Source organism: Gouania willdenowi, chromosome 14, assembly GCF_900634775.1.
Source record: "Gouania willdenowi chromosome 14, fGouWil2.1, whole genome shotgun sequence".
Classification (NCBI taxonomy): domain Eukaryota; kingdom Metazoa; phylum Chordata; class Actinopteri; order Blenniiformes; family Gobiesocidae; genus Gouania; species Gouania willdenowi.
In genome coordinates, this window is record NC_041057.1 from 20,147,541 (window position 1) to 20,164,765 (window position 17,225).

Here is a 17,225-nt window from a genome sequence, read left to right on the forward strand (position 1 = left end):
GAAGTTCCCACTGAAATGGTTGTACTTGAGGTAGCTTACTGACTGTGATGTGTACTTACAAAGCTGGAATTAAAAGAACTAAAAGACAACACGGACCAAGTTATTCTTAGTTAGCCAGACACAACAGTTTGAACACTAATGCAGGTGAAGATGATTAAAGCTGATCATGTTCTCATAGAGCACCGCTGCGCTATACAAAAAACGGGCAGAGCTTCACAGGCACAGCAAAGTTGAACGGGCACTGGAGGCTATGTATTTTGTTGTTACATTTACTGAAAACTAGTCAATCACAGCTACAAGAACGTAATAATAGGCAAGGCAAATTTATTTGAATAGCGCATTTCAGTGCTTTACATGATAAAACATTCAACAGCTCAAAATCAATAAGAACATTCAAAATCATCAGTAAAATCAATTCAACTCATCAACAAACACAATATATCAACAACACGACCAAAAATCTCCCTCTCAATCATACGCAGTAGAGAAAAAAATGTGCCTTTAACTTTGATTATAAAATGTTCACATTGGATGCTGACTTCAGCTCTGCTGGCAGTTTGTTCCACTTCTTTGCAGCATAACAACTAAAATAAGCATCACCATGTTTACTGTGAGCTCTGGGCTCCACTATCTGACCTGTGTCCATAGATCTGAGAGACCTGCTGGGTTCATACCTGACTAACATGTCACTGATGTATTCTGGACCAAACCCATTCACAGATTTATACACCAGCAGCAGAACTTTAAAGTCTATTCTGAGGCTGACTGAGAGCCAGTGTAAAGACTTTAAAACTGGACTAATGTGTTCTGATCTCTTTGTTCTGGTTAAGACCCACGCTGCAGCGTTCTGAATCAGCTGTAACTGTTTGATGCTTTTTTGGGGGATTCCTGTCAGAAGACCATTACAATAGTCCAGTCTGCTGGATATAAAAGCATGGACCAGTTTCTCCTGATCTTTCTGAGTCATTAAACCTTTCACTCTGGAGATGTTCTTTAGGTGGTAGAAGGCTGTTTTTGTGATAGATTTGATCTGACTGCTGAATGACAGATCTGAGTCAATCAGAACACCAAGGTTTTTGACTTGGTCTTTAGCTTTTAAAGATCGAGACTCAAGATACTTGCTGACAGCAGTCCTCTTTTCCTTGTTACCAAAGACAATCACCTCCATCTTGTCATGATTTAGTTGAAGGAAGTTTTCACAGTTTACTTTTTCTAAGCAGTCACACAACACCTCAATGGGACCATAGACACCTGGGTTCAGTGATAGATATAGTTGTGTGTCATCGGCATAGATCTGATAATCAACCTTACAGTTCTGTAAAAGTTGTCCTAAAGGAAGCATATAAAGGCTATACAGAAGGGGTCCAAGAACAGAGCCCTGAGGAACCCCACAGGACATTGGTAATCGGTCAGATTCAAAGTTACCAATGCTTAAAAAATAACTTTGCTCCTCCAAGTATGACTTAAACCATTGCATTTAGTCCAACCCATGTTTGCAATCTGTGCAACAAAATTGTATGATCTACAGTGTCAAATGCAGCACTTAGATCCAATAAAATGAGAACAGATACTTTTCCTGAATCAGTGTTCAACCTTTTGTCATTGATCATTTTGATAAGAGCAGTTTCAGTGCTGTGATGAGAACAAAAACCTGACTGAAATGTATCAAATATTTTGTTGAATGTTAAAAATTGACTCCGTTGATTGAAGACCACCTTCTCAATGATCTTGGCTATGAATGGAAGGTTGCTGATTGGTCTATAGTTAGCCAGTATAGAGGCATCCAGTGTTCTCTTTTTTAACAGTTTTAAACAAGTTTGAGGGTATTTTGTCAAGGCAACACGTTGATGGATTCAGCTGCTGAACAGACTCCTCTATTGTTTTTGGGTTCACTGTAATAAACTAACATTGTAGTTGACTCTTCCCTCTGTGGTTGAAGCTGTTCAAGCTTTTTGTTATTTTGCTGGTTTGTTCTGATGTTTGACCGTATTGATTGTATTTTTTCATTGAAATATACAGCAAATTCATTACATTTTCCAGTTGACAGTAATTCAGGGGCTATCTGATCTGGGGGGGTTGTGAGCTTTTCAATTACAGAAAACAATGTGCGAGAGTTTTTGACATTTTTGGCAATAATTTCAGAAAAGTATTGCTGCCTTGCTTTGAACAAGCCTCACTGAATTTTCGCAGACTTATTTTGTACAGTTCTAGATGAATTTGTAGTTTTGTTGATCTCCATTTACGCTCAGCTCTTCTACAGTCAGATTTCAAATTCTGCATTGTCTCGGTCCTCCTCCAAGGTGTTTTCTGTGCATTTGGCTTTCTCTTAGTTTTGAATGGAGCCACCACATCTATGACATTACAGACTTTAGTATTAAAATCTTTCAAAAGATTATCAACTATCTCAGCACTGTAATAGACACTATGGAGTTTTTATTTGGTGACATTTTGGCCAGATAATGGTGCAGTGATCTTTGCCAAGTGAGGAAAAATGTCAAGGCCATGTAGAGGTAATTGAAGGACTTTATTATTAGTAGTAGTAGTATTTTATGAAAATGTCATGTTGCTTTGAAAAACTACTAAATATTTTCTGTAATTATTAGTGCCAAACTATCATAATATTACAGCAGTTCCGATTCCATATTTAAATATTCCCCTTTCAGTCACCTTTAGCACCCTGTAGCACATGTAATTTGACATTTATTTGAGAAATGCATTCAAGTCAATCATGTAATCAGCATGTAGATTTGCAAGAACGGGTTGTAATCATGTAATTTTTCTTCCCTAAGCCATCTTTTAAGTAACACCCCAGTCCTTTATTTCAGTTGGATGAAGGGCAGATGTCTACTGTTTACACAGCTTTTCTTCTGTCAGCGCAGCCAATTAGAATGGATTTATTGTTGAAAAAGCCATTTAACAAAGGCAGGCAATTAAATCATAATGTTTGGCTAATTTCTCTCTTTCTTCTCTCTTATTCCAATCATTGTCGTGGTGATACGTATTTAAAATAATATACAAATATGTTCTACATAGAGGTGTACACTGCAGAAAGCTTAACAACCCTATGACAAAACAGTCATTTTTCTCTTGCTGCAGTTGTTGAAACAAGTTCTGATGAACTACGGAACGTCTCCGCACCGAATAGAACGTACCACGTTCCTGAGAATTCTGTGAAATGACTCGGTTCCATTGAGTAAAACAAATGAAATTGTGCGACGTAAAACCGTAATCTACGTTGAATTGCCTTTGAAACTATATATAAGATGATTGAAGCTGCCAATTCTGCCAGTCAATACTAAAACAAGTGAAAGCACAAGCAAAAAAAAAAAAAAGCAAGCAGTAATTATCATTCATATACTGAAAACAAAAGAATGGGTTGCATTCACACATCTTCACAACCAAGAATTTATTTTTGAAAAAGACATCAACAACAAACAAATAAAGGCTTGTGGTGAGTGTGTCGACTATTCATTCGTCCAATAAAAGCAAGTTTTTACCAGCATCGTGGAGAAAGAGAATATACTCATAGCCATGCTGATTGGCATAAATCACACATAATGTACAATTTCTTTTCTCTGCGATGAGAAAAAAAAAGAACAAAAAAAACAATTCCACCAGCAAAATGTTTGAGTGTTGGCACTGGAGGGGTTTGCTGAAAGACGTTCTGCTGTTTACTAGTAGATTTCAATTGGAAAATCCTTTATCCACCACTGACAGCATGCTACATGCAGTGTGGTCTCCCAGGAATGCTATTGGGGTCACAGTGGCAGACAAAAACACTGTACTATAAAAGATTTCCAATGGTCATTTCTGACTGTCAAAAAAAAAAAAAAATCACATTTTCTTCAAAGTTATTCAACCGGTACACATAGCAATGAGTTATGTCTGAGCAGGTGAATTAAAAAGAAACAGTGTCAGTCATCATTTCCTAAGCCATGCAGCCATCTGAACTACTTTTGTGCGGCCCCTAACGTAAATGCACAAAATTAGTCAAAATTTACACAAAACGACACAAACATAAACACAAATACAATAGAATATCAGAAGAAATCACAACACAAAATATACAAAACAGCAAACATACACACAAAAAATTAAATCCAAGGCGAAAGTAATTACTCCATAAACATAGAAAATGGCAACAAAAAACAGAGATAAACACAAAAAACATCAGAAATACAGGAAATGACTCCAAAAACAAAATATTTGCAATATAACATAATAAAGAACCACAAAAATACGCAAAAAATAACTATTAAAAATACACCTAAATAACAGAAAATATACAAAACAGCAAACATACACACAAAAAAATTACATCCATGCAGAAGGTAATTACTGCAAAAACACAAAATAACAAAAACGTATAAATACGCAAAAAACAAAAATATAGAAAATGACTTCAAAAACCTAAAATAATTACAATAAAACACAAGAACCGCAAAAATACACAGCAATAAAAAACACACCTAAATAACAGAAAATATACAAAACAGCAAACATACATGAAAAATTACATGAAAAACCCAGAAAATGACAACAAAAACACACAAAAACAACAGATAAATACACAAAACAACAAAAATACAGAAAATGACAAAAAACTTAAAAAAGAACCACAAAAATACACAAAAATAACAAAAAACACAGCTAAATAACAGAAAATATACAAAACAGCAAACATACGCAAAACACACAAAAACTACAGAAAAATATACAAAATAGACTACACCAATTATTACCAACATACAAGGAAATATACAAAAAACCCCAAAGAAAACATACAACAAAATTCTCAAGAATGACTCCAAAAAAAAAAAAAAAAAATACACAAACAGTCTAAAAACATACAAAACAGAAAAATAAAAAAAAATAAAAATACACAGAATGTAACTTAAAAAAAACACATACAAAATAATAATGTTTTTTCCTGTGTTAATGCTAAGAATGGTCATTATTCTAAATGCTGACATTAATGCGAACCTCAGATCAGCCAATCACATTTGTGTGGCCCCCTATTGTTGCCCATCCCTGAAGTCGGAAGACTACAAAACACTATAATATCAATTTTATGAAAGTTATTTCTCTAAAGCAAATCCTGATCATTATTCTTCTTCTTGATCCAAAGCCCAATGTTTTGCAAACCTTTGTTAGCAGATGTAATGAAACATTACGATTCATGATTAGGATCTAAGTGTAAGAGTCACACAGTTTGAATAATCCGCATAATTTCCATTTGGCTACCAATCACAAATAAATGTTTGTATAAAAAAGAAGCACATTTGTACCCTGTCATGCTTCTTTAGTCGCCTGTCTCCAAGGCCTTTTGTGTTTCCGACGAAAAACCCACTCCTGAGTTCACCAGATGTGGAGAAAGGAGGTGGGTGTAAGCTATTTGACAGAACCATGTAATATTTCACAATTTACCTGTCAGCTGTCATAGCTTTAGCAGACATCAGGAGCTGCCTGTACACACGCATGTACCATTTTTCACACAAAAACTCCCTGACATTCAATTCGCAGGTTTAATGTTTTAGCACGCTAACCTTTTGGGTTCCACCGAGGAAAAAAGAGCCTACACGCATTAAAAGCTTCTTAGAAAATGAAGGTGACAAAATAGTTACATGACTGAGGGGGCGTTAAAAGTTGTCTACGTGCATTTAATTATTTTTACAATAAAAGAACTGGTTGATTAGCCTTTTTCTGTTCTAAAGTTCTCTTCCATGTGTCGTTAGGATTTTGGGAGTCATTTGATCCTAAAATTGGCAGATTTGGATAAGTTCATTTAACAATATTGATTAAACAATTCTGAAAACAAATGGGAAAATTTTTAAATATGTTGTTTTGATATTGGAACATGTTTAAAACTGACATACTAATAGGCTAATGTAGGTGTCGTAGGGAATTGTATGTACTGCTTCTATTTCTGCTGTTATTTAGAGGGTTTTTACCGACGTCACTTTCTGGGCCGTAACCCGGATGCGCGGCCATGTTAGAGGTAAGCAGATGTTGACACTATATGTTGGAGGCTCACGGAAGTGTACTCTGTGTTGGATAAATCCCAGAAAAGCTCCTCAAAATGCATTATAGATGCAAAGGCATACAGGGAAGGACTTGGAAGGGCACAATAATTGGAAAAAATATGGTTTTTTGGTGGTGCAGATTCATACAAGTTTCACCCTTGTCTTGGATCAATGACGATCCGGTGAGTCTTCCGTCTATTATGTATCCTGATATCGTCACCAAGCCCATATACAGCGGAAGACCTTAAATCTTATAGAAGTTTTGAGGTCGGCTGCGGCTGTATCGGCTCGCATTAGCAACGATCAAACTGTATATGGGCAGATAACTCAGTCAGTTCTAATAATTTCACAGTGAACCTGCAACGTAGTTACTGTAAAATAGTATACAATCACCAGGTAATCTTAGATTTGTGCAAACCAAACAGTTATAGTCCGTTAGATGCGACTACTCTGGACCTCCAGCATCGGATTGCAACACCAGCTACATCCAGTGGGCTGCAAAGCAGCGGAGCCTCGTACCAGCGGTGTCCGCCAGCGGAGGAGACGTAAGCGGTGTGATCAGAAGCAAGAGCGGGGCTAGCAAATACTCAGAGAACACCGTTTCCTTCCATCCTGTGTTCTAATGTGTGTGCTGTATTTTCCATCTCTAACAAACTTATAGTTCCACGAGCAAACAAGCTTATTTTATTTATTTATTGATTTTAAGGCTGTAACAATTAGTCGACATAATCGACTTTACAGCGTCAACGCGTTGTTAATCTTGTAAACAATAGGGATTAAAATCGGCGCACGGCCACTTTCTGGTGCAAGTCCTTACATGAACTGCGGTTGCCAGTACCACTCCCACCTGACTGTTTAAATGCTGAAAATTGGAAAATACAAGCGCTATAAAACCTTAAGGAAGAAGAACCGAGGAAGAATGGCGGACCAAACTGTGGAAGAAACCCGAAAGCTTCGACCTAAAGTTTCCAAAGTGTGGGAACATTTCAGCAAAGATAAAGCAGCGAAACAAGAGAGATGCAAATTATTTGAGGTACAACTGGCTTTCCATGGGAACACTACAGTGATGCATGAGCACCCCACAGCTGGTGTTCCACGTTGTTCTACTTCGTGTCCAGTGGAAAGGTGAGATCATAAATCACGTTGATATCTTAATAATCTTTAATTTTAATCACATGCAGATTTTGTTGTTAGCCAACAAACTATGATTGAAATAGTTATTATTACGTTTGTTTAGTGCATCTGTCAGAAAACTATGGAAGAAGCTTGCTAAGTTAGCAAACGCTAGTTCAGTATTGTTTATGCATAATTTACTTCACTTAACCTTTGAATTAAAATACCTTGTTTTTTGCTTATACTAGCATTAATTGTGAAAAATTAATTTTTTAACTTGTAGGTAATCTGATAATTTGTAATGGGTATTTTATTGTGATAGACATATCTTTAAATTGTGAAAATATACAGTAAATTATTTTTTTTTTAAATAGTGCTTCTCAGCAAAGGCATTTGGATGACTGTCATGAGGAGAGGTTCATGCACAGAGCATCCTGAATATTAATTTTTTTTTATTGTAACCACAATTTCTCATGTTGAAAATACAACTATTACAAATACATCATTTTGCCCTGTCATTGTTTTATTGCCTTTCTGTGAAACATGAGGTCAGAGTACAACAGGGTCACTTTAACAGGTGAGGATTTCAGTCGGTGGGTTAAAATAGCCATTCAAAAATATGTGCTTTAAAATAAAAGCAATAATCGTGATTAGTCGACTAATTGAAGAAAAATATTGATAGATTAGTCGACTACAAAAATAATCGTTTGTTGCAACTCTAATTTATTTCAATTCTTTGTGATGTGTGCGACAAGCAGAAACAAAAATGTACAGCTCTCATGATCATAATCTCATTGGCATTATGAACTTTTGACATTTGTGTATGATTTATGGTCTTACTTTGTATATAGCCCCATGTGACCCCAGCCCTTTATGATCCCGGCCCCATTTGGGACAACAGATGGAAATTAGCCACTGGCTACAAACTGGCGTGTTTATATTCATGTATTTTTCATTCATGTATGTCCATTAACATGCACTGTCCCAATCAAATAAATAAATACATTTTCTCATTCTCAAGAGTAGCAATGTGTACTGCGGTAACAGCCGATGCTTAACATGTATTTTTTTCAATAATCTGCAATTAAAAAGTTTGTAATCATCAACATACTGTATATAATAAAATAATATTTGTTTCTTTTTGTAAAATTAGCTCATCTTCAAAATAAACACCACCAGTGAAATCTGATTTAGCTATGCCAACTGTCGACATGCCATTCGCTTTTCTGCTACCATGCAATGAAGTTTCAGATATGCCAATTTATGAGATTTCATCTGTTCTCTAACCATTAAAAACACTTTGAACACTTCCATGCTAACTCTCCTCAAACCAAAACTAGCTACAGCTCACGGGACAATAAGCTAATGTTCAACCTTTTAGGGTTTTTTTTCTTTTTTGAACATATAACTGTATCAACTAATAACTGTATTGACTAATAATCTAATATCCTCTCCAATAAAGAGCTTCCTGTACAATACAGTCAGTGTTTGTGTGAAATAACAAACAGCCACAGGCTAAGTATACAGGAAATATATAAAAGCTGAATATCCTAACCTTGGGTTAGCATGTGTGCCTGTGATTACAGTGCCTGACAGGAACAGTACATAAACCTGTGGCGTTGTGCGTAGAATCTGTCCACCCTGCTTTAGTATAGAAATAGCCGTAAGACAGTATCAGTCACTAGAGACGTGTTGAGGACACCCCTGCTACACGCAGGAAAATATGACAGAGGGATTCTCCAAATATTACCTGTGTGTTGACATAGTATTCAAACAGTTGTACTAAATATTGACCTTAGTTACAAGGTTATGTGGAGACTTCATAATAAGGTGCTAAAAATGTATTCTCACAAATGCTTACAAGTTAGATTAAATTCAGCAAAAATGTATCATCAGTGAATCAATATAAGCAGTGGCTACCCGTACGGTTGCCATATCAATGTACCAATATCCTATCCGTACGCAGCACCCTTCATTGACCAGTTTAGGTCACATGACTAAGACTGAACCTTACCCTAACCCTAAAAAATGTTGCGATATAGGGTTTTAACCCTAACTCGAAACCTAACCTTAAGACGCTACGCACATGTACTTCGGTTTAAGATTAAGATTAAGATTAAAGGTAAACGTACCAATAGCACCGGGGGTTGTCCGTATGACAACCATACAAGTAGACCCTTTCATCAATTTAAACTTGGTAAGAATAGATATTTACAATAAGTTGGCAAATGAATACATTTTCCTTCCACTTACAACCACCTGTCCTTCCTCCATTGTCCCTTTTATATGCTTTTATAATGACAGTTAACGGCACCATAACATTAGGACCCCCTGACAGCAGATGTAAGTAACGTTGATTATCTCTTCATCATGGCACCTGTTGGTGGGTGGGTGGTAAGTGAACATAGGAAGAAGGAAAACTGTCAAGTGTAAGTTGCCTTTGAGTGATTTTGACAAGTTCTAATTTGTGAAGGCTCCAGGAGTGGGTCAGGGCTTTTCAAAAATTGCAGCTCTTGCTCGTGTTCCCAGACTGCATGCGGTCAGCATCTATCAAAGTGGTCCAGAGAAGGACAAGTAGCAATCATGAGTCACTTTCACAGCAGAGACTCAGGAATGCTTGTAGATATCAAAGACTAGTTTGTTTGGCCTGATACAAGATACAAACAACTCCAAATTATTGATTGATAAAGATGATGCTCATTTTGAAGGAACAGTGTGAAAACACATTTTTGCTGTGCAAAATGTTTTAAATGTGTTAGTTCATTTTTTTCCAGCTGGAGCATATTTTGGTAACAATACTTGTGGCTGGCAATCAGGTATCAAAATACAAGTAAAATAATAACTGGGTTGGTCTTAAGCAGGGTACATGCAAAGGTAATCTGAGGTGTGTTTAGAGTGAATTTGTCCCGATAATTGGCTCTGAGATTGGTCGAGGCTGACAATCGTAAATATTAAACTTCTTCAATACTTATGACCAAAACTTCTCATGTGAGGAAAGCTCCCAACTTATGACATGGAACAGAACGTAGCCAGTCAGGAGAAAAAAATGCAATGCTGTATTCTAGGTATGTCAGAATTTGGCATTTCCAAGTTCAGCGTTAGAATGTCGAACGTTCTGAAACATGGCTGACAACTATAATATTATGTTTGTTTTTTGTTTTTTTTACTGAGTAGGAGCTCCGGCTTCAGGTGGCGTTCCAAGTCACGTTTTCAGGTTGGAGGTTAAAAAAAAAAACAAAAAAAATCACATGTTCTGAGTTGCTTGGAACGCAGCATTAGGTCACACTGTTGGATGTCATTTGATTGTGCAAGATTTTTATTTTCCTGTGTGGGGTCTGATACAGATGAAAAAATCTCATCAGATTCAGAAAATCCTTATGAGTGGAGGCTATCCCGCATAAGAGTGCAAAAAAAATAATACTGGTTTAGGAAACGTGGGGTCAATTTTCTCGTATTCTGAGATTGGCACCGATATTTTACCAATCTGGTGTAGATTCAACAAGAAAAAGAATATGTGAAAGTAAAAGCCCTCAATAAATCTGCTTTCAGATAGTTTTGGGAGTGTGAATTTCGAAGCACCGTGAAAGTTTTACAGCACCCTTATAAATGCTAGACTTATTGTCAATTATTTAGTCCCTTGAAGCAAATTTCACTGCGAAATGTTGTTTATTGAAGGGTTGCTCATTGTAAAAACAAAACAGAGAGCAAAAATAGAGATACAAAATAATGTGGAAAAATCTCTCAAGGAGGCAGGGCAAAGTGTAGTGTTTAAAAAAGAATGTTTGAAAACATCAACGGATGAAGCACTTTGAAACACCTGTCAGCCATTCGGAACTTCTGCCTCAGGGGATCAAGATGAGCTGAATTCCTGACACTGACAGCTTCAACATTGTATTCAGGCAGACAGAGTGGCTCATGGTTGAAAATAAGACCCAGTCTGTGTCACACGTGCACCCTCCAACCTTGGGCGTGTTTATCAGCTGCAAGAGGTTGCGTTTTTGTCAAATGTCATAAGTTTTTAACTTTAGCATAAGAGCTGATGCCTAACCAACTGTAAACCAACCTCCCTCATGGCATGCATTTACGCTGTTAAGAAGATTATCTTTCAGGTGTTACGAATGAGTTATTAACTATGTTTCAAGCGATGGCTTTCTATATGATTGAGTTTCCACGGTCCTTTACATTCTGTAGGGAGGAGAGCATCATGGGGCTGCTTTGACAAGCTCATCCATCAGCACAGCATGTTGAAGTCCCCATCAAATGGTTGCACCACTCCATAAAGTAGAGGAGGAGAGGTGTTACTCCCTAAACAGGATATATGGTCTCTCACCGAGACACAAATTAGACAGTAAATACATTACGGAGGAAGTAGCCTCTTCCACCACAACATGTTTGAGCTGCTGCTGAGCCAAAAACAACATCGCGGACCATTAGAGGTGGCTGCGTGCCTGCCAACAAGAGGTGCACATTTGCATTAAATTACAGCCAGCTTTTCACTCCCATCAGTCCGGAGCATTAACACAGTGACAGCTTGATCAAGAATGAAAAGTCTGCAATAAATTAAATGCATCAAATCTCCCATAGTGTCACATGCTCAAATGGCTATTTCCTTACTGTGACAGTTTGCTTTCATTTTAACAAAAAACACATGTTCATGTCCATGTTCAATTACAATTACAGCAGCATTTTTTTCCAATTACCATTAAATTGCGATTATTTTTCCATCTGCAGAAAGTCAATTCCAATTACGTTCTCAATTACTAGTTCAATTACAATTAATCACAATTACAGAGCCTGAAATAACCTAATAAAAGCTAACCTTCCTCTTGTGTTAGCATCATGTCTATCAATTTTTTTTCCTATCTATTGGTAACCTTGTTATGCTTCTTAATCAATGAAAATATATTATTATTGTTATTATTATTATGTTTTTGGTGTGGGTGTCTGAGGTTTTTGTGTCGATTCAATTTTTTTAAATGATAAAATGTGGGAAAGCTTGATATAAACATATTTTAATAATTGTTAACTGCATATGTGTAAAACTGTACATGGAACTGTGACATGCCAGTTTCGCATGAAATTATATTTACAAAGTGAAATATCTAAACTTAATTACAATTTAGTTACGATCACAGATTTTTTTAATTTACAATACATCATAATTGTATTGAATTACAATTACAATTGTCCCCAATCCTGTAAAACTATTTATTCTTACCAATCTTCTTTTTAAATTGTATTTCAAATCTATAAAGGTTCTCCTAAAAAGTTCAACACCATTATTATTAAGTTTCACTAAAGAAAAATGAGTTACAACATGGAAAAACAACAAAACATGCCCTAAACAAATTATTTACTCTTCTTAAGGCTGGTGTTATAGGTCAGAAGTACACAATTCCAGTCCAGAGAGCACCTATCCTGCATGTTTTAGATGCAGGTCCACCACACCTGATTGTATAGGGTAGCTCACTATCAGGCTTCGATCAATCAAACACATCTGAGTCATTCAGTTCAGGGGTGTTTGAGCACGGAGACGTGGAAAACATGCTGATTGGGAGCACTCTATGACATGATCTGGGCACTTTGGTTCTAAACTGCATGTTTTTTTTTTTTTTAGTTGACAATATAGATGGTCTCTTGTAATTCTAAGAAGGTGAGACTTGACAATAAGTGTGTCTGATAACTCATTTTGAACAACTGCAAAAGGAGCTGTTTTCTGAGCAACAAATCATTGTATTTTGGTTTAAAGAATCGAGGAATTTGGATGTGCAAATTGAAAAAAAATAAATAAATAAAGCCGCACATTCAATGTCTATAAGAGACTGTTTGATATGCCATACAATTCAATGTGCATGGATGTAAGAAACATGGGACTGAGACCCGTTACTTTTCAGTGTTAGTTTGCTTGCTTGGGTTTTCACGGTCCAAAACTAGGGACGTCAGGTTAATTGGAGTCTATAAATTGCCTGTATGTGTGAATGAGAAGGGGAATGCGTTTTAACGTACCAATGCGTTAGTCCTGGGACTGACTGGCAGCTGGAATCCTTTTGTTACCATCTGTGCCAATAAACCAGCTTGGCAATATATGCCAATGGAGAAGAAAAAAAAAAAAAAAAAACACTGCAAGCTTGTTATTTTTTACTCCAGCTTTGTATTTAAATAAGAGACCATGTTCAAGTATCTAAGAATGATCTGAGTGTTTAAAAGGACATAAATCTGCAGAGCTTTAAAAAAGTACATTCATTTTTTGTAGTTTGTAAGTGGGGAAAGATCATCAAAAGTTACCCTGCATGTTAAAAAATTACGTTTCCTTCCATTACAAGAAACTGTCTATTGTTAAATGTAAACTGTGTATTGGATTTCTATTGCTACTTTTAGAAATCAAATGAAGGAGTCAGGGGAAAACCACCACTCATATTCCCAGTTCAGTGGTGACAACTCCCAGAGCCTGCGTTCTGTTTTTCATATAAAACAGGCTCAAAGGATGGATACAGTGTTTAGTTCTGCAAACGCAGCAGCTGTCTGCAGGTTCCAATGGGCCGTAGCATAATTTTTTGTACATTCTTTTTATCAATTCACTCAACCGATCCACTGTTACGGAACCACTGGCAGGAAATATTCAAAAGAATAATTCAGGTTTGCTAAAATAATGTTCTATTGAACATCAAGATCTGTAACTTATGGATACTTTGCATAATGAAGGCAAGGCGAGCATTTCATACACAGCAATTCCTTGTGTTTTACATAATTGAAAGTGTAACATAAAAAAATAAAAAATAAACCAACAATTAAGAAACTTCCATATGTGTTATAATCAGTTAAAAAAAAATGTTGAAATTGGATGCCGATTTCAACTTCTTTGTAGCATAACAACTAAAAGCAGCTTTACCATGTTTGCTGTGAACTCTGGGCTCCACTATCTGATCTGTGTCCATAGATCTGAGAAACCTGCTGGGTTCATACCTGACTAACATCTCACTGATGGATTCTAGACAAAAAAAAACACAGAGTTTCTATCGTGAGGCTGATTGGAAGCCAGAGTAAAGACTTTAAAACTGGAGTTATGTCCTCTGCCCTCTTTGTTCTGAACCAACTGTAGCTGTTTGATGCTCTTTTGGGGGATTCCTGTCAGAAGACCATTACAATAGTCCAGTCTGCTGGAGATAAACGCATGGACCAGTTTCTCCTGATCTTTCCGATTCATGAAACCTTTCACTCTGCAGATGTTCTCTATAGTCTAGGTGGTAGAAGGCTGTTTTTGGGATTGATTTAAATTGACGACTGTTTGTCAGATCCAAGTCAATCAGAACAGCAAAGTTTTGCCCGAGACTCAAGGTACGTGCTTGCCATGTTCACTCATCCAGCAGTCACACAATAGCTCTATCGAACATATATTGTTGAGGAGGGACAGATGGTGTCAGTTGCTTCAGGGGGGACTGTGGTTTTGGTGGTGAGAAGATGGATGTTGGGGAAAAGTGTGGAGCGTAAAGTTTGTGCCGTCAAGAACCAAGGCAGTTGTGGCTTAACGGTAAAAGAAATCGTAATCACCGGTGTTGAATTCAAACTGGGCCATCAGTCCCTTAATCCTGTTGTACATCGCTTTGGATAAAAGCATCTGCTAAATGAAATTGTAATCTTGTAATGTGGATGTAGGTGCATTTTTTGGGGGGAAGGGTGTGGGCCTTGCTGAGAGGTGGGGAGTGGGTGGACCTCTCCTCATTAAAGATGATCCTCTTTGGGTTCCTGTATAATTTTTTCATTACACGAGATTTCGTTTAATGTTCTGGTGGTTGATGTCTTTTGTCCTCATCAGTACTTATAGCAGGGTGGCTGGTGAAGTAAAAAAAAAAAAAAAAAAAAAGTTTTACCCCAACCTTATTAGACACAGTTCATCTGCTCTAAAACGTTGTGCATTTCCAAAGAATTTACTATACTCAGAGAGTAAATCCTTGATAATTCCAGGTCTGCTTTGAGGAATCCAGCTGATGATGTAAACCTCAGGCTCCAAGCAGATTATTAAACCACATACATTACAGGCTTCTTTCTTTAAGTTTTCCAGGGTCATCCACATTTTAGTTTTTAAACTGCACTATAATTGTTATGCAGTTATTGCCTTTACTTTATATAAAGCATTATGGCCAACATTGCAACTCCACAGAGTATCGATGACATTATTTTGTTGCCCTTGCAACACAGGAGCATTGTTAACAGTGAAATGTAACAGTGAAAATAACGCTGACCTTTTTAAAAACTCCTTTGTGTAGTTAAACATTTAGTAACTGTTTTGAAGTTAGAGAGACTGAACCCACATGGGAAGAAAAATAAAAATGTTCCTCGCCTATTATTTTTCTTCAAGACTTTTTAAAGCAGCTAACAAAAATATTAGGTTTGTGACATTTTTGAAACAGTAGAAACTGACTTTTATGGACAGGTTTTGTTTTAGATGATATCTAAGGATACGTTCACACTGCAAGCCTTAATGCTTAATTCTAATTTTTTGCTCAGATCTGATTTTTTTTGTCCATTCACATTACTATTTAAAATGTGACCAGTAGCAGACTCCAGTGTGAACGATTTGCATCTCTGAACTGACCTGCATATGCGTCGTCGCGTTTGTCTCAAAGTTTTTGTTCAGTGGAGCCGGAGGTATTTTATATCTGTGCCCGACCTGAAACCGACAGTTCAAACCTATTTTTTCCCTCATACAAATTACATATTTATGCTTGTTTTAGTGGTAAGCGTGCTTTTATTAATAAACAACTGTTATTGTCAACATCAGATTAGCGCATGGGGTAACAAGCTCACATAAAACACAGACAGGCATGCAGTGTGTGCAAGAGACAGTGCATCTATTTACATAATCCATGTATCAAATAAAAGAATAATACATGTTCTTTTGCAGAAGAAATATTCATTCAACAATGCTGTCCATGGTGAGCAGAGGACAGCACGCAGCTGCAGCGCAGTACTCACTGCTACAGCTGTTGCTATAAAGTGACGTCAACCTATCAAATGCGCAATAAATTCGCCTTGACCTTTCACACTGAGGTCGCATTGAAAAAGATCTGTATCTGATTCAGGACCACATATGAAAGTGGTCTAAAAAAAAAAATTAAAAAAAAAAAATCAGATATGGGTCGAATGAGTGTTCACACTGCTTTTAAAAAAAGTCAGACCTGGTCACTTGACCCCCCAAAAAAAAAAAAAAAAAAAAAAAAAAAAAAAAAATCAGATTTGGGTGAAGCCAAAGGTGCTCTCAAATGTTAACATTCTACAAAGTTATTACAGGCCTGTTTCTCTACTTCAACAATTCTAGAAAAGCTTTGAACAAATTAGATCAATTCATAAAAAAAACTAATGACTTTTTAACAGTCAAAACAGATTTAGAGAACACAAAACTTCACTGGCACTAACAGAATCAGTAAAAAGAGATTACAAATGCTATAAATCACTGCTTTTAAGAAACAGAAAAGTATAGACAGTACAAGTACAATTACAAGTACACATGGTGTTTTATGAAAGAGTATATGAAAACAAGTTTCTTGTGACTAATAATTGATGATACATTAAACTGGGGGTCTCATAAAACATCTCCAAAGCAAGCTGTCAAGAAGCATTTTAGTTCTAAGCAAAGCAAAACACATTCCAGACCACAAATCACTCCACATTCTCTACTGCTCACTGATTTATCTCATGAACATGACTGTGCAGACGTTTGGGACAAAACTTACAAATCTGCAACACAACCACTTAGGGTTTCCACCTTTCAGAAAAGAAAATAAGGGACACCCACTAACCCATGATCACAAGCCTCAAAAATAGAAACATTTTGACATAGAAGAGTGTTTCCCAAACATTATTGCCCCAGGTACAAGTTATACATTATTAGCGTCTGCAGGCTCATCTAAACTCTTTCCTGTGTATCATCCAACATTAACATTGAATATAGGCCTTTTATTCCTTTAAGATATTTTGCTCGTTTAAAAAAAAAAAAAGAAAAAAACATCTTTAACCTAGGGAATATATATATATATATTTTATTTATTTAACATGAACCTGTCTGATTTTTTTTCTTCGTTAAAAGCCCTA